This window comes from Diachasmimorpha longicaudata, chromosome 8 (assembly GCF_034640455.1).
Source record: "Diachasmimorpha longicaudata isolate KC_UGA_2023 chromosome 8, iyDiaLong2, whole genome shotgun sequence".
Lineage (NCBI taxonomy): Eukaryota > Metazoa > Arthropoda > Insecta > Hymenoptera > Braconidae > Diachasmimorpha > Diachasmimorpha longicaudata.
This window is the reverse complement of record NC_087232.1, coordinates 6,349,728-6,368,836: the sequence shown is the minus strand read 5'-3', so window position 1 is coordinate 6,368,836 and position 19,109 is coordinate 6,349,728. Positions and strand designations below refer to the sequence as shown.

Genomic DNA, 19,109 nt, shown 5'->3' with positions numbered 1-19,109 from the left:
ATTCATAATTATTTGAAATAATGTCGTTGAGATCCCATTGGAAAATTAATTAATTACGAAACGGGTTTATACAAATTTTCTCTCATAAATCGATATAATTTATGTAAAAGAATGACTATAATTTTTAAAAATATAATATGATATAATTTGGGGAAAAAATTGTCAGGAATTTTATGCGAGTGGTCCAATGACTTCTTATCATCAAAATAAAATACATTTGCTATGTAATCACCAATAACTATATCTCTACCATCAAAGCCCATTAATCACCATTGTCATTCGGACGCCGAGAATTTCCCTTCGATATCTTACTTGACGATTGGCGCAAAAATCTCTTGAATTATTTCCACGATAAACCATCCACCTGTCGGAAATCCTCACGACAGGTTTTTCCATTGACACATTGGATTACAGCACGCAAATGAATTCACTTTGAATAACTAATACAACTCTCACAACACTTATTTCTCGTGTGCGTTGAATTCATTCGTGTGATTTGCCTCCGGGTGATGTGAAATCGAAAGGTGTGTAATTTTCATAGTCCCCCAGCCCCCTGTCACTCCACCCCATCCCATTACCTGGAGGCACATCCTTACGTGATATCGGAAGAACACGCAGGCGAATTAACCCGATGATTTTAACGAGAGTTGGATATTTATCTGGGGAAAAAAACTTATTTGCTTTCCAATTAAGAGAGAACAATTTTCAGTGGGGATTAACTATTAATACAGATGGTTCCGGGTGATTAACTATGTGCTTACGCGAAAAATTACAGTGGTGGTGCGGTAAAATGACTTTATTTGGACTGATCCTTAAACATTGACGTGCCAGCATCGGAATTTTTATTGAGGGAAACATTTTTTATTTGCATATCTTAAATAAAATATGGATTTGAGGAAAAGGTCGAGGAATCTCTGGGAAATTATCCCTTAAGACCTCTGAATGATATTCCACATAATAATCCATCTCAGAATGAAATATTACCGATCAATTATTCAACTCAGTTAATTAATTCAATTGACTAGATTTCTTTAAATTTATAACTGGGAATTTCAATGCCCGAGATGAACGCAAAAATGAGAAAAAAATCGCGGACGTGACTAGTCTCCCCAGGTGATAATGATCCTTCAAGAATTCACGAGATCGAAGTTATTAATTCGAGGATGTGCAAGCACATGGGGAGCAGAGCCGTTCATCCCCCTGGTGTGCGCACGCAGAAGCGCAACAAAGCCCATCAACGCCACCACAATGATCATCATTACCCGGTCTCTGCTTGGATCCTCCTTTACATGTTCTCCACCTATCGTTTTTTTTTTTTCTTCAACTCCTGCCCTCATTTTTGCTCTGAGCGTTACCGATCGAAATCACCAAGATCATTTGCTACTCCTTCGTTTCTTGTTTCGTGTCGGGTTTCACTTCTTTTTTTTTTCTTCGCGGAGTTCCCTCAGTTTTGCCCTCTCATTATGCTTCTTGCGACTATCGGAATTATACCGACCCACCTCTGATTCCTGGGGGGATTGAATTGCTACCATTTGGACATGCTCACGCACATATTCTATCATTTTTAGCTCATTCGGCTTTTTGTGGGTGGTAAAAAAATAGTTTTGCTAATGGTTCGCCAGTTATCTTGTTATTTTGCATCATTTGGGGTAATGATCTTGGTGATAATGATGATGATGATGATGGGGGAGATATTGAAAATTATTAAATTTACTCAATGGGAGTAGTTTACTGAATTGATTTAACGGTGAAAACTCATTAATTCAAGAGGTACTAATTTTTCGCTTTCTAATATTCATAGAATTTTTTTTTTATTAATGATGATGATCATGGGAGGGTATTGAATTGATTGATCTATTCAATCTCTAATATTGGGCCATTTGCATGATTAAATGAATAAAATTTCTCATCGCAATAATTTTTCTAAATTTCAATTCTGTTCCGATAAATTTACTCTCAGCTCTTGCGAATCATTTCCTCCAATAAAAGTGACAATCAATTTTCGTTGATCGAACCGTTCAATTCAATAACAATATGATCGAAATCCTGCGTGATCCTCTCACCCCTGATTCCCCAATTAATCCCACAAAGAAAAAGCATTAGGACCCCGATGGCTCGGAATCCCCTCGGAATTTTCCCCCCATCTTCCAGCATTCACCTCGTATTTCCAACGTAGAAAGATATTCCGCTGACGTTTGAAATGCGGCGGCGATCATGCAAGAGAAGAAGTTAAAGGAGACCAGAAGTATCCAGAAGGTTAGCACCGGAGTGTACGTGTAACAGAGAGAAATATCTCGGTGGTGCTTAGACGATAGCATCGAAGGAAGAGGGATATATCCCCGTAGCCAGTGCGGATTGGACTCGCTCTCGGATCGTTGCCCGAGGACGGGATGCGGTTTTCTCCAGGAATGCGTGTCTAGGAGGGAGGACTATCCAACCTGGCCCTTACAAACACCCATACAACATTAACCACGGGGACGCTACTGCGAATCCCGCTCCACTTTCCCGCTACCGATGCTTCCACGATGGGATTCCACACCGAGAAATTGCGTCTTCCTTTCTCTGTTTTTCGACCTTTTATTCCCCTTTTTTTTCCCTCCCGTTTCGTTTATTCTCCGGGGAGAGACTTTTTGGTCATGTTTGGAGTGCCGGAGAGCTGTTCAATGATCGCTTTCCTTTTTATTCCCGATGAGTATCAGTAGGTGAGTATGTCTATCACCGCGATCGAGAGGGATTCCTTTCCCTTTTTTGTTGGCTTTTCCGCTGGGAGAATTATGCACCAGAATTTCTCGTGAATTTACTGAATATATTCTACTCCGAGGTATCAGATGAGTGATCAGCTAAATGAGCTGAGTCCAAGTTCATTAGTTATCACTGATTAACCAATTTTTCGAGCAACTTCCAATCAAATGATCCCATACCTTCTCCTGATGGATCTAATTCATTGATTTCGGGGAAAAAAAAAATTCTCGTTGATATTTTTTCTGGAATACTTTTGTAAAACTTTAAGGCTAATTTTTATTGAAAATTTCTCTCCGTGTGAATCGAGACACTGGTAGTAAAAAATAATCTTACGTAATATTTACCGCAACAAATCATTGGACTTGTCCAAAAACGCAATATCATTTTCTAGCGCCATAAAAGCGTGTGAAAGCCCTCGACGAAAGTAAAACCATAAATGTAAAAGTGAAGATGTGAAGACTCCACACAATTCCTGATGTCTCTTTCATCCTCAGATGGAGTTGGTTCTCATCCTTACGTCTTCATCCCATTTCCCTCCTCTTCCCCATGAATTTTTTTCTATAAAACAATGTTTTTATTTTATTGTAGACAAACCACTGGTTCTCCCAGGGAGATATTCTCGCTGGCGTTGATATTTCTCACGGGGGCCCCCGTTGTTTCGCGTTTAGCGCCGTGGTTGAGCCACTGTGGCCGCACCAGGTCTGTGTGTGCGGCTTGATGGTGCCGGGTGAAGCTATTCCAATAAGAAAGTAAACCGCACTTATCCCCGGACCTTTCCTGCGCCCATTCGAGTTATTAATGACGCTCCCTACGAGAGCCAGTGGTAAAAGGGACTAACCCGACGAGACGCCGGTACTACGGTAGCTCAAGGGGGTTAACATCAGCATCCGGTTGGTTATTTCTGTGAAAGTTGTTATATCCTGCTGATAAATGTTGCAAAAAGGGATATTTTATGACTAACACAGCGCTTTGACCGCCACCGCTGACAAATGTGCTCCGACATTTTTGGAAACCCCACTGGACGACATGGAAAATTATGGAAATTATATTGAAACACCTGTTAAAATTCTAGTGCTAGTACAGGAATAAATTTCAACCCCTCGGGTCGGAAAAAACTAGGGCTGTTAAAGTCAAATTATCCCGCATTCCATCAAAATGCACACAGACAATCGACGAAAAATGCAGGTCTCAGGGAATTCAGGAAAATTCTAGATCTTAAGGGGTCCACTGACAAAAATTCTTAAACTCATCGAAAGTTACCATTTACAATTAAAAATTCTCTAACTCCCACAATTAAATAAAAATTTAACAAGTGTTTCGTCACAACCGAAACAAGAACAAAAATCTCAACTGTCGTGTCCCCCCAATTCCAAGCACTTTCCACAAAAAATGAATAAATAAAAGCAAAAGCCTCTCATTATCGACAAGTCGTTAATGCCCCCTCGCCCCCTGCAAACCTCTCGAGAATGTGCGAAAGCCTCCTTTGTTCCCCCATTTTTCCTTCAATTTCACGCTCCTAGTTCCATCATCCCCCCGCTATCTTCCTCTATCTCGTTTATATCCCCAGTGCACATCGTTGTAATTGCGAAAGGTGCATCTTCCCCCCTCCCCATCCCCCCCCCTTTCCAACCCGGAGATGAGTTATACTTGATGGGTTTTAGTAGTCGGCAAAACTCTCGCACGGTGGGCTGCTTACCCTCCCCCCCTTCACCCTCCCTTTGCAACTATTCTCTATTTCCCCTCCATAACCAGAACATCAGGAAGACAGAGAGACCTAGAGCGGCAAAGAGAGAGGGTGAATTCCACTTCTGACACCTGACTGCCCGAGGCCTAGTGAAAAAGCTAAAAAAACTAGATAAAAAAAAAATAAAGTAAAAAAAAAAATGAAACATTATTGGAGATAACACCGGGGCAAAGTGTAGAGCTGAATAACGACCCAGGAACTCACGGTGTCTGATCTTTACGGTACGAATCTACTCGGCAGATTGTGTCGAGAAATTGTTCCTTTCAATTTATTTATTTATTTATTTATTTATTTTTCTTTTCATTATTTTAAATCTCCATTCGCCTTTTATCGCAATCGACTTATTGCCATATGGAGTACAGTAGCGGCACTGGCTCAAACAATTTTATTCATCCAATTTTTTCATTACGTTTGTTTATTCCAATGAAGATAAAGTGGAGGGGGATGGGCAAACACCGAGTGCATTGTCACTTATAGTCGGTCCTCTCTATCTCCTTCTGTTTCGGTCTTGGGAGCTACTCTCTTAAGCTAGAAGGCAATTATCGCTAATGCAGGGGTTTTGTTCGGCTTATAATTAACTTGGAAAGTGACAGCCGCCGACAAAGAAATACATTGTGGATTATTCCCGGGGGAAGTGCATTCAAACGTTTGGGCATTAACGGTAGGGGAAATGATGCATTCGAGTAGAATTTAAATTTTCTAAATATATTTTATTAATATTTATTTCGATTTAATTTTCGGTTTTGACAAGTGAAATTGGGTCCATCATTGGTAATTACTAGTTAATTAATTCAATAACTCCAACGTGATTAATAGAATGAACTGGAAATTGAAGGAGATTTTCAGTTGAGGGGGAAAAACGTCTGAAAAAAATTAACACTTGACTATTTTTCATTTTCAGAGCCGATGATTCACATTTTTTTTCTCCAGCATCAATTTTTTCAATCCAAAACCCATTATAGTGTCAAAGAGTGAGAAGAAGTGTATGGAGGCGAGCAGATAATCCGACAACGGGCATCAAACGTCCCCTCATTCTCCCTCCACACACGTTTTACCCTATTTTTCATCGATCTCACCATTCTTCAATAGCGAATGCATCGGGCCTGAGGAATGAAGCCCCGTTCAATTACTTGCAACACGATACACCGCGCACGCACACCACTATTTATTGTACTGTGCTCGATACCTATTTTTTATTTATCCCTTACATTTTTTTTTATTCATGAGTCCCCCCACCCGTTCACTTCCACACGAGCTCAGCCCAGACGAAAAATCTATGAAACAAATAGAGCATAAATATCGTTTTTCCTACGTCCACAAACAAAAACTGCCTTTTCCACACGACGTGCGGAGAAAATCATTTTACCCCCTTAAACCATTCCCAAAATTCGACTTTTGGCACACCATAATAAAAGCAGAATATTTGAAGAATATTCAAATTATTTTTTTATCAAAAATAAAAATAATTAATTGCACCAAAAAAATTTAATAAAAATCCTAAACAAATGTTTTCCATCGTCTCCGTAAAATGGAAAGTCTTCGACCAATCTATTGGCACATCTGTGTTGTTACAATCCCCCTGACCCTGTCTCGGTTCGATTAACGCGTAAGTACGTTGCCGTATCTCGAATTAACCTCGGGCAAAAAGCTTAATGAGGGAGGTTAGACGGCCATGAAGATGTACACTCACTCTCTAGGGCGCTGTGGAGCCTCCCACCTGGGGAGAGCCAGTGGGTGCAACGAAGATAGAACGAAAAGAGGACAAATCACTCGGAGTGAGAGCGACGCAGTGAAATAAAAAATAAAAGAGGCTCTTCAAGTGGAAAGGGAGAAAAAAAATGTGAAATTGTGATAAAAATGGTGGGAAGGGGTGGGAAGGATGGGGGGTAGGGGAGGAGGAGGGGGGAATAAAAGGAGGCAAAGAGCCAGGCAGAAATCAGGACGCTCGGCATAATTATATCCCGGTGGTACTCGAGGAGGGATAGTACTCTTGGGCTGCATCCTAGGACCCACGGGGAGACCATCAAGGACGTCCGGGGCCTATGGTTTCAATCCTCAACGATGATACAAACTCATACCGACGATGAGGAATAAAGAAAATGAGATGAGTCGAGGCCGATTATAACGCGTGCATTGAGTGCACAGGCCCTAGTCATTCTAGCGTCATCAAGATGGAGGAAATTGTCGGTTTTTGCGGGGGTTTCTTTGTTGTCGAGATTTTTCAAACTTTATCATTATTCATTTATTAATCGGAATTTTTTTGAACGATTCATTATTTCGATCGACTTTGCCGTGCAGATAATTAAGAATATTGAATTATCGAGATGAACTATTTCATTAATTATTGAATGAAGTAAATCACTCCCACAATCGAGGGATTGTAATTTTTCCCCTTTTCGTACCACAATTTTGCTAGAAAATTATAATTAATTATTTAGTTCATTCACATCAGTTCCCGGGCCCAGTCCCAGCGGATTCAGTTTCCTGGTGTTGATGTGAATGAACTGAATAATTATTAAAATTTCTCTCCCCGCACTCCCTGGTCCTCTTCCTCGCTCATCTCACCCACTGATAAAATGACCCACAAGATGATAAGACAGGTGTGTGTGTGTTGTTACCGCTGTCGAGACAACGAGTTACGGCCCTGTTGACAATCTCTCGGAAGCGCATAATTGCTTCATACCCCTCACTTGTTGGATACCTTGGCCTCTGTTGTTAGTTCGTTGTTACCTTCTTCCCTTTCGCACCTCATTGGCAATAGTCTCTCTCACCCTCTCCCCTCCCCTGTCCCTCTCGCGCCCCCATGGTAGCACGAAAGGGGGATTAAAATCCCATGTGCGCACACGCGTTCAGTTGGGAAAAGCGTAATTGGATTTTATCATCCGGTGATCGGTTGCTCGTTTTTCAATGACGTTTTATACGGTATACCGTCACAAGTGCATGCGCATATACATGAGAATTAAGGCTGTTGGTGTATAAGAAGGAGGGTAGCCACATGGGGGCATATAGCCGCAAAACGTCCTTGGTAGCAACAGCCAAGTTGTCCAGTGGAAGGTCGTATATACTGATTTCTCAGTCGTATGTGCAAACTACTGTTGCACCGTGTGTCCTTTGAGAATTTCAGAGTGGATTGGCAATGGCGAGTGAGACAGCTCGTGTACTCGTGTTGAATTGATTCTGGAGATTGTTAAGGATATACGAGTGACTGAAGTGAAATTTTTTCAAATAATTTTACTGTCGCTCTGGAAAACTGTATCACGAGGCGTTTTTTTCTCATTTTTTTGGACGAACTATATTAGGGGAAATTATGTGAAATTAAATTAGTAAATTGAATGGTATTGAATGATATTGATGTTAAAATTATCGGTGATAATTGATTGTTATTCTCAGGTAAAGAATTTTTATTCGAATGGGTAATGGATTTTACCAGAAAGTTCGGTAATTTTTGCTTTTATCGTGGGATGAAGTTGGGTGGAAAAGTCCTATTCAATTTAATGGAATAAAATAAACAATGAATTATGGATAACAGGAGCCAACGATCTGCGAAACCGCCATTCGTAAGCATATTGCTAATTTATGGGGGAAAATAACTAGCCTGCAGGCAATATAAGAGCCATTTCTCACCTGTTTTAATTGAAAAATATTTTTTTAAACGATTGAGAATATATTTTATGTATTTATTAGTAAATTAGAGGAATAGTAATTGAAGAAGCTGGAGAGAAAGAATTCATGAACCAAAATTCATTCACATTTATTCCCGGTTGATTCCCTAATTAATGAAATTCTAATAAATTTTGGGTAAAGTGAAGGGTTTTGATTGCCAGCACTGGTGAATGTCTCTCATAAAAACACGTAATTGGAAGGTTTGGAAGTCTGCAAGTGTCTGGATATGCTAATTCATGGATTTCATCATGAGAAATTGGCTCGGTACATTTCTCACGATTGGGTGCACGAAAGGATCACTTTGATCTGACGATTTCCGAGGGAATTCTACTTTCCTAAGGGACCAGTTTGACTTCTAAATTCTGCTTCATATCTGGGATTATACAAATTTTCTACAAATTATCCAACTGAGGAAATGAGGTAATTACCGACGGGATATTTTATTAGACGCTGGTTATGCTAATTATGTCGTTTCATAACTAGAAATTCGTTTTTCCTCTGTTTCTCGGGAGTGAATGGGTGAAAAATGATCGTAGGAATCATGATTTTATTGGGAGATTTCTGGTTGTCGTAATGACTTGAAATTTTCTGGTACTCTTCAAGCATATTTGTTACTGACTCAGTCCCCAGTCTCTGGCTCATACTTTGTTGCCGCAACCGCCGATGCTGTGCATTAAATCGATATTCTTCAGGTATTTATGATGGGGTCGGCTTGCGGCCAATGAAACCCGGTGGAATCTATTGTTCTCTCGCGGAAAATCAATCGTTGAACAAAAACCGATATTTCAATTGCAAATTTCTAGTTTATGTCCTACACTTCCCTGCGTTTACCCCTTCATATCGCCCTTTTTTTCAATTCCTAGTTCCTCATTATGAAAAAAGGGAAAATATGAATTTTCAAATTATTATTAAACTGTAGAAAAAAATTTTCTCACCCAATTGAAATCAATTTCTCGAATTTAGGAAAAATCGCAGGAAATTGCAAGATATATTTCCTCCAGAATTCTGTTCTTAAAAAATGAAAGAAAATAATTCTAGTGTGAAAAAAAAAATTTGTGAATGTAAAAGGGCTCCTCCGGTTCCTCATCAGCTGTAGAAATCGGATAAATAATTTTTCCTCAAAAAAATAATAACAATTGATGCAGTGAAGCGTCCGAATGATCATAAAACTTGGGTAACAAAGTGGTTATGGCTGTTAAATCGTTCTATCAGCATTTATGTGTCGTCCCATTACTCAAGTGTTCTTGGTTACACTTTGCGCATTTTCTTAATGGTCCCAACACTTTTCCCATGATCCTGGAGGTTTACACCGCACATAAACGGTCATACGCCGCATCAAAGGGCCAGGGGGTTGTCCCCCTCGAGATGTTGTAAATTATCACAGTAATAACGCCATGGAAGCGGATTGGATTTCTCACACAATTTTCTCCCCTGCCGTGTTTTTTTTTTTTACTGTTTTTATCATTTTTTTCACCGTTTTTTTCTCTTCATCATCTTCTCGTCGTGATTACCTTTCGGTTGCACGTCTGGAGAATTGTGCGTCAACTGGAATGGTTGGAACAAATGTTTTGGTGGAAGGGGAAGGGCGGAGGGGAGTTGGAGTTGTTGAGTAAGGGGTAGGAATCGATTTTCCCTACCCTGAAGTCCACAAGTTGCACAATTTAATTTTTTTCCATTTTCGTTTTCCCAGAAAAATTCATTTAATTTTCATCTTTGTTCTTCGACGAAACATATTGACGATTATCACACCATAATAGTAATTATTATTATAGTTATTTTGTGGGGTAATAATAGCAGTAATAATTCAGCGGATCACCCTATGAATAAAGCCACGATAGGAACTCCAGCCATATTTGTTATCAATTCCACCTCTCGACCTTTATCGGCGAAAAATCCACGTGGAATGACAAAAGACCGCGTGACTATTCCCTTGTAAGGATAGCAACCCAAGGATTTAATACCCAATGCAAGTGGGACAGCATGTTACCATATTGGGATGTTCACCATGTCTTGATACCAGCATTAAAACCAAGGACAATACCAATGGTCCAGAGGTCACAGGTTTACAGCATGGGAATCGTGATGACCTTACCCTATTTTCCCATTCAGGAGGTTGCCGAGGTTGTGTTATTATTTTTTAAGGGAATTTCAATCAGCCGGACGATTGTTTGTTTTTCCATCGAATGATCATTGTTTTTTGCAATAAAGTTTTTGTCTTATCTTGGTTTATTTATTTATTTATTTATTTATTTATTGCTTCATCAATACTTCATCTATTCATCTAGTTGAACAGATGAAAAAATAAATATTTTCATTTCAAAAATAATTTTTTCATCTGAAAAACAAAAAATACAGAAATTATTTTTGAATTCAATGTATCTGTCCGGTCAAGTCAAATAAATTAAATTTTATTTTTCAAAATCCTTTATTTGCATAAAACTGCGCATAAATTATCGCATTAGAATTGAAAACTCTTTGATTTAATCGAGAATTCGACGGAACTAATAAATATTTCCTGTCTCCATAAATTTGACCAAAAATTTAGAAATCGATGTGAAAAAATCGTATTCCAAATTGAATAAATAAATTATCCACGCATTTTTTCCCCACAATAATCTAATTAATTCCCCGACTTTTTCTATCAACTTTTTCATTCACTTACCCATTTCATTAATTTAGTTAGCTCACTGAAAATGTCTCAATAAATTCCCTAAGAACAAAAAAACGTGAAAAACATCTCCACTTCTAATTCAATCGAAAAACTCTTCCATTCATTTTTTTCCCCTTCAACAACGATTCAATTAACCTGATTTATTCTATTCGCCTCCCTTAAGGTCATCAACTTAATAAAAACAAGGGGCCTTGAGCACATTTTATACCGCAATTTTTACGCCGATTAATTTTATTCATTTTTCCATTTGAAATATACTCCATTGGTTCTTTGGCACTTGTATCTGAAATAAATAAATAACCTCGTGGAGTAAAAAAATGTCGGTGCATTCGAGCGAAACTATTCACGGCCTCGAATGTTGTTTGATCCCCTTCCTCCCTCCCACCCCCCCTGGTCCATTTGGTCTCTCTCTCACTCTCTCTCTGGCATGGGCAGATGCTTGACACGCCTGACTGTGTCCGAGCGATGCCCGTTCGCGAGATTATGCAACCTCTCTCACTGATATCATCCCTCCTCCTCCTCCCCCCTACCGCCCCCTTCTTGTTTAATACCGAGGCATATGGTTTATCCTTGTGAGAGCATCAGTCGGCGTGCCCTTTGCATCGTCGATATTATTATTTACCGATGACAAAAGTTTGTTAGTCATGGGATTAAATTAAAATCGAGGGGGATTTAATAATTGAAGTTTTTGTATTGAGAAGTGAATGTAATTTTTATTTGAAATTCTATCAGATTGTATTGATAGTTTTTTAATGTAAAGAAATATTTTTTTTATCGCGATGAGGAGGCATTAATTTGTAATGACGATTTAAATTGGATCAGACATATTTTTCATTTGATTTTAGCAGAGGTTGGATTCAGAGAGAATGAAATATAGTTCATGTAATTGAGGGATTTTTTTAATTGAATGAATGGATTAGATTATGTTTATAAATTAATGGATTTAGTACCATAGAATTAAAGTTCGTCGTCAATTAGCAGAAATTCATGTGCTTGAAGCGCAGATAATTAATGAACACTTAATTACAGCTTTTGTTCTTTCATTAATTTTTAAGAACAATAAAAGTCACCATAAACAAACAAAGGAGCAGCATTTCACGCCACATTCCTGCAATGACTTATTGCAACTAGAATTATATCATTTCGCAGTAAATAATTGCTTCATGTTACGAGATAGTTACATTGCTCCATAAAATATCCAGACGAGACTTCATTCATTACTAGATTAATTAGATAATCTTCCCTGAAAATTGCCTATCCCATAATTTTATTCACCTTCGAAAAACACATTGTCCATTTATGTCCATTCCTTTACCACATACAACTACTTATACTCCCACACCTACTAAAAAACCTACGAATATAACTAAAACCGAAAAATATTTTCACAAGTAAACATAAAAAAAAATTCCTATAATTACGACCTCACCAGAAGTCGATCCCCTCCCTCCATCCAAATCCATTTCCACTCCCCCAAATCCATAACAAAAAACCCCCCAAATTTTTTTCACCACCAAAAGCCATAAAATTTGGAACATTAAAAAAAAAAATTCAAAAAATCCTCATTCCCCCCTCACCATCCTATTCATCTCCAACTGTTCTCCGTTGATTCCTCGGAACAACATTTATTATCACCCATACGATTTCATCGGCACTTAAAACGTCAGGGTGCACTTAAAACTCCACCTTTTCATCGTCTCCTCCCCTCCCCCTAGAGGTAAGCACGGAATAAAAGGAGACCAATAAGGGTAAGATGGAATTTTATACTGAACAGCTAATCTCGTTCGACTCCCTTTCCTCTCTCTCCCTCCACCCCTCCCCCTCCCCTTTACCATCTGACATACATACAGACGCTTTGATACATGTTCGATGATATTGGTTTTATACCAGTTGAGAGATATCGAAGGAGCACCCGGTGCCCGCAGATAAGCGACTGCGTGTACACACCAGGTGGAGGTGAGGTGAGGAGGGATTTAAAAGAAAATTTTCTATACTACCTCTCTTGAGGATACTAGGTGTATGTACAGTACAAAATCACGGAGCGTCCATCTAAATGCTTTTTCTCGGTCTCTCTTGGATGAGTTGGGGCCCTCTCACTCGGGTGCTTTGATCATTCCCTGCTGGCCTCTATTATCCGTCTCACTCTTGTTGGCACACCTATAATAAACAATCTCGATACCGATGGAGGGTAGGATCTCCTCTGCATTCTGCTTGTAAGTCTCTTCAGTGGAGATTTTTTTTTTTTTGGACTTCATTCCATCGTTGAGTTTTTTTGGTCTGATTTTGGTGGGGGTTTTTTTCCCGTTGTTGGCATGGGGGGAGAGGATGCGTTTGAGAAAATTTCTGGGGAGAAGTAATTGGCGTCTGCTCTATTCCGTCTGTTTTTCGAAAGTCTTTAGGTTCATTTTGTTTAGTGAGGGATATTTTCAAGATTTTGAGGCATTTTTGGAAATTATTTGGTCAAGTTTCGGTAAATTTTGGTTGAATTTGAGAATATAAAAATTCACGTCATTTTAATGAGTGTAAAATAACTAATAACACCTCCGGGTCTCCATGAATTTCCACGGAAATTCAGTTTTTCGTGAAATTTATCGATTCCAGGATAAATAATTGATAGAAATATTGTAATCCATTCGTTGTCGGTGGTATTATGGAGACCGAGGTGTGGTATCGTATGATATTACGCAGATACAACTGGAATTGAGACTCCATCGTGTGCGTTTTATCTCCGCGTATTTGAAGAGAAGTTGCGATATTGGTGCACCAGTGGTTACGGGGAGTGAGAGTCAGACAGGTTCAGCGGCCCGAATCGAGACCGTTGTTGAATGTTTTTTTTAACACTCTCGATTTTAAAACTGGAATTTATCACGTAATCGAGACGGGAGAGAGGGAGAGTTTATTCAAATCACGGGATTTATGGGGTATGCGTATTCAAATGGAAAATTCCGAGTTATGGGCTGAATGTTGACAATAGAATTTCTAATGTTTCATCTTGAATTATTATTTTGAACAATGCAACTTTCAGGGATAAAAAATCGGAATTTTTGGCATCAACAAGTATCATTATAATAAAAACTTATACGTCAAAATTATTTTATCCCCTAAATCAGATTTAATGTCACCCTTGCAGACATTACTCTCAAAATTTTCTATTAAATTCCGAAAAAAAGGGACAAAAGGGCTGCATCATAATATTCTTTCAATAATTATAAAGACATCGAAAAGATGAATCGGTCGCCCCCGAAAAAATTAATACTCAAGAAAATCCAACGGCAATAAAATTAATTCCTTGAAAATGGAAATTCTTGGGCTCTGAAAAATCGAATGAGGGCTCGGGAAGAGTGGAACTGCCCTTTAAAAATAATAATGGAACACATCAACGAGAACATGATGTCAGCAATTGATTTGGCAACAATAAATTCCATCCTGACAAATAGCTTCATTGAATATGATTGTTTCCGATGTATATAATTGCATGTAGGTTATGCTGAAAAGGCGTCTCGCAAAGTGAAATAAAATGGGCGTGCTGGGCAAATTTATAAGGTCGACGGCATATACGGTTTAATTAAACGCCCGCGTATGTATAATACGTATATAATACCATGCCAAGGTTGCACTGCCTTCGGGTGTTTCGCTAAACACGCCCGATTGATTTACTACAATGGTAATGTTGGTGTATAATACGTACAGTGGTGCCTGTGCAAATTCACTTTTGCTACCTTATAGTCAACACGGGTGTATTAACTCACGTGAGGGAAGTACAAAGTTGGTGAGGTTTATGGGAAGTTCATGTTGTGGAATTGAATTCAATTTATCGAGCTCTCTGAGTTCATTAATATATTTTTTCCCACTGATACTTCATCCCAATCTGACAATTTCAACGATACTAAGCCATGTGGACAGATTTTTGAAAGATTAAAACTTTCAAAAAATTTATAACCGGATTGACAGTTGGGTAAAACATTTCTTAATAAATTATCAATTGGCTTCGCAATGAACTTCTCAACAAAATTTAAATTTCATTTATCAAACTCACACAATTAATTTAAAAATGAATTCCTTCAACGACAGATGATGCAATGAACCTCAGGATTTGACTCAGTCAAGATGAATTTCAACCAATAATTAGAGGGATTTAAATAGTTATGTCTTTTCAATCATATAAGGGGGCCATTGAGCACATAACGTATTTAAATAACACCGTGAAAAATATTTTCACTGGATAAATTTTATTCATGCAAAATCGTTCATAAATATGCGATAAAGTAAAACGGAACCGTTTGACTTTCAATACCTTCACCTGTGGTATAACCCAAGTAAAGCCAATACCTACATTCCCCGGGCAATAACGTGATACTGTTTGTGATAGGCGTGTATGCCCGGTGTATTGCCTAGAGGGTGCCAATACTAGCATTACGTATCCACGTTAAAGGCATTTAAGATTACTCGGTGTTTTAAATTGCAGTAGTTGATGTTTTGTACAACTCTTTACTCATTCCATAATTTTTGCTGTATTTTTTATTTATTTATTTATCGACCAAGATGTTGCTTTCCAGTGGCCAGTCACTCTCGTAGTCCAGTCGTATCAAGTGGTTTATTGAAATTTAATGGAATTAAGGTGAGAGAAGTGATAGGTAATAATTAATGCACTTGTATGTTGTGGATTTATTCCTCACCACATCTAGTCATCGACTTCAACTCGTTTTCATTTTGTAATTAAAATTCTCCGGGCTTTTTATCACCATTCAATCGATGTTTCTTCTATTGATTTTAATTTCGTCATTTGTTATTCTCAGTCAATGGGAATAAGATTAATGTTTTTAATTAAATAGTCGAGTTATTTTTCCAGTCGTTGATTTTTTTTTGCTTTCTCCAACGAGAGGAGAAATTCCAACACTTTTTTATCTCACGAGTAATCAATTATTTATGATGTCCGAGAGTAGCAACATTTTATGAGAAACATAGACTTTTTCGAAATTATCCAAATTTCTTCGAACTAGAATCTATTTTATATAAATTTGTTAATATTGTTTATTATTGTAGAACATCAAGAAATGAAAAACAATCCTCGGAATAATAATCTAATCGCAATTAATCGTTTGTTCTCCGCATAACGACTTCACAAAAATTATGCAAAACGGACCACTCGCTCAGAATTCTAATCTCGTCGATGGGAATCAGCAGAATAACGACCACATTTATACGTTGACCCCTCTCGGGCTCGAGTCACCCCGAGATTTAGATATGACTCGCAATGTCAGAGTAATGAAAACAAAGAAACAACCCCAAAAAAAATTTCAACTCCCCCTTACGCGACGGAAGAAACCCATGAGACTATTTTTTTTGAAATTGTCCACTTCGATCACCTCCAAAAACCGCCTCCCCCCTTCCCCCCGAGACTTGTACCAAGAATTGGTCGCACAATACCGCCTTTTACAATGTTATATGTGTGTTTCGGACTCCGGGTATCTCGTTTGTTGCTCTTACTTTCACGGAGTCGCCGTGACCGAGATAAAGACGGTGGTGGCAAGACACCGGGGAGCATTTTGCACCGGCTCTTCGATGAGCCATATATGGCCTACACTAAGACCTGACAATATACCAAAGAGGAAATCTAATAACACATAGTAACGAAAAGTTGTAATGATCTTTCCTCGAAGTGAGCGAGATGGAGTGGTGATTCATCAGAATGAAAAATTGGTGGTGAACTTACATGAGAATCGTTTAATTAACAGAATATTTAATCAGTTAACACGGAGAATTAATGAGGAGTGGTGCATGAGAACATGAGAATTTTGTGATACGAGGGAGGAGAGAACGATGAAAGGGACCGAATCGAAGTGGCTCTACCATGGAATTGAGGCCCAATTTATTTATGGCCAAAGTTGACAAAACAGTCCCTTCACATTTTTTTCTCCAAATTTTATTCCATATTTCTTGATTTAGAAATAAGGCCCAAACAACAATAATAAACCGAAAAATCTCAAAAAATGACTAACAATATTTGATCCTTCAACCAAATCAAAAGATACCCCTAAGGCCCAAATTATGAGCCGCAGAAAAATCCCCATTAATTCAACCCACCTCAAAAGCCAGATCCCCCTCTACCCATCATAATATTCATCAACTTCTGATGCAACAAATAACATTAAACCACCAACAAATACATAACGTTCAAGACTTTCTTCTCTCCCAACAAAACCCCATAAAATTAAAAAATTCCTCCTAACAACTCATTACCTCATTCCCACAAAAACAACCCCCCTACAACGCTAGTTTTCACAGGCTCGTGCCTCAGTAATTGCCCCGCAATTAGTAATTAGAATGTACGAGTGATGGGTTAAAGAAGTGGCGGAACTGTCATAGGTGATTTAAACTGCAATTTGCAAATTACAATGTCGTAGATATTAAAATTCACCAGACCCCACCTAACATGTAAACAAGATAGTCCCTCTCTCCTCTCACGCACATGAGCGTTAATGGTTGATGATACGAGGGGCATAATGCAGACGACGCTTGGACACCTGTGTTGTTGCCCCGAGGCGCCACAAACAACAGGCCCACTTTTCCAAGTGGGTCTTATAGCCCCCCTCCTTCTCCCCCCCCCCTCCCCCTCTATCCCGCCAATGTCTTGATACCAAACCCGTTGGCGATAGTAACGAAACGACTCGCACGCATCCCATACACAGGTTTAAGGCGAGAGGTTTTATATGTATGCATGTTCGACTGACTCAGGTATAACCTGAGTATCGCACTTTCCATTTCGTTTTCAGTATTCAGTATCGTAGTTCATCGGTGTGTTACGCTCCTCGAGATTTTGCTGGAAGCACAAGGTGTCGTTAAAAGGGACTGGAGACGATGGAAGAAGGGAATTGAAAAGATCTGGGAGCCATCAACCTAAAGAAGAATATCTGCAGGAGTGATATATCTACAGGAATTGATATGCAAGACTTCCCTGATGCTTAGACTCTTCAGCTTCATGTTGAGGTGACTTGGGTTGTTCATGAGTTGGTGATGGATGGGGATTTCAGATTTGAAAGGAACGAATTTTTTGGAGAGAAATTGTGGTATTCAAGAACGACTGGGGTCTGATTGAGGACCCGAGAGGACGTTCGGTCCCCGTAGGTGGGCATTACAAAATAATAATGTCACCGGTGATCGTAGAAGGGAGTGGGATCAATGTTTTGACGGGATCATTACTGGCGCGGGTCTGATGGATATCTTTATGGAGATTTCGATCTTACATTTGTGTGTTTCTCATTTCGTCAGTCTAGCTGAAAACTTGATAGTCGTAAATTATTTATGAAATGACTTTTAGATACTGAGATCACCACTTTGGGCTTTCGAAATGAGCTGATATCTTTCAAGTACACCGGAAGTTCGTGGTCTGCTGCAAGAGTGAGTGTTCTCTCTTCTTAATAAGAATTCGACGAGCATGTTCTTTTGTTTGGAATCATTTAAGAGATCAGCAGGGGGTCGTTTCAAAATTCCCAAGGATAAATTGATCGATGAGTGGTGAGCCTCTCCCTGAATGCCAAAAAGACCTCAAGGACTCTCCCAAAGAAGAAAGTATCGTTGTCAAGTTCTACAAGTGACTTACACCAAATATTATCATTAATATTTTGACTGGATCATTCTCGACGAAAAGATCGAATTTCACCTCTTTCAGCTTCATTCATCCCTCAAGATAAATCCTCAAATTATTCATACTATCATCTCCAATATCCGTCATCACTCTCAGTTTCCAAAAGATCTAATTCGAGCAAATATGACGCCCGTGTTTCGCTTGGAGAACGGCTTCCCAAACTCCTTCACAACAATTAACCTCAGCATGATCCTTTGTCCGCAACCATTCTAAAGATCTGCAGGTGGTCATTTCGAAATCTCCAACTACTCCAGCTGCGTGTATATCAACAATAGGTTCATTTCCGATGATTCACGATGATTGTAACCGATCCTCCGAAAACCTCTCTTCCCTCTCCAATTCCTACCACATCCCACAAGTGACCAGGGTCACGTGGGCCCACTGGGTGTCAAAATTTCGCAATGTTTTTTGGGCCTGATCCCACTGAATTACAGTGTTATCCAAGCTACCAATATATGGAATGCGATATTACGCAATTTCTCCACTCTTAAATCCACCTTCACGTTTCTCCCAGTTCTCTTGTTCCCATCAGTGTGTATGTTTGGCCGTGTGTTACAAGGTATAATACATTGAACAACCACCTACAGCCCATATACATTACCCGAGTGGTGTCTTAAAGATAATCAACAATTTTTTTTTCCCCC

At 39.0% G+C, this 19,109-nt stretch overlaps 1 protein-coding gene and 1 long non-coding RNA gene across 3 annotated transcripts in view; both read right to left on the bottom strand.

Moving 5' to 3' along the window:
* Blo (bloated) overlaps positions 1-19,109 on the bottom strand; it is a 36,838-nt gene that overhangs the window by 5,397 nt on the left and 12,332 nt on the right. The gene's annotated exons all lie outside the window — the stretch shown is intronic.
* LOC135165554 (uncharacterized) lies at positions 313-4,272 on the bottom strand. The gene is made up of 2 exons (XR_010299525.1): positions 3,076-4,272; positions 313-2,936 (listed from the first exon to the last, which is right to left on the bottom strand). It is a non-coding gene; the product is annotated as an uncharacterized LOC135165554 (long non-coding RNA).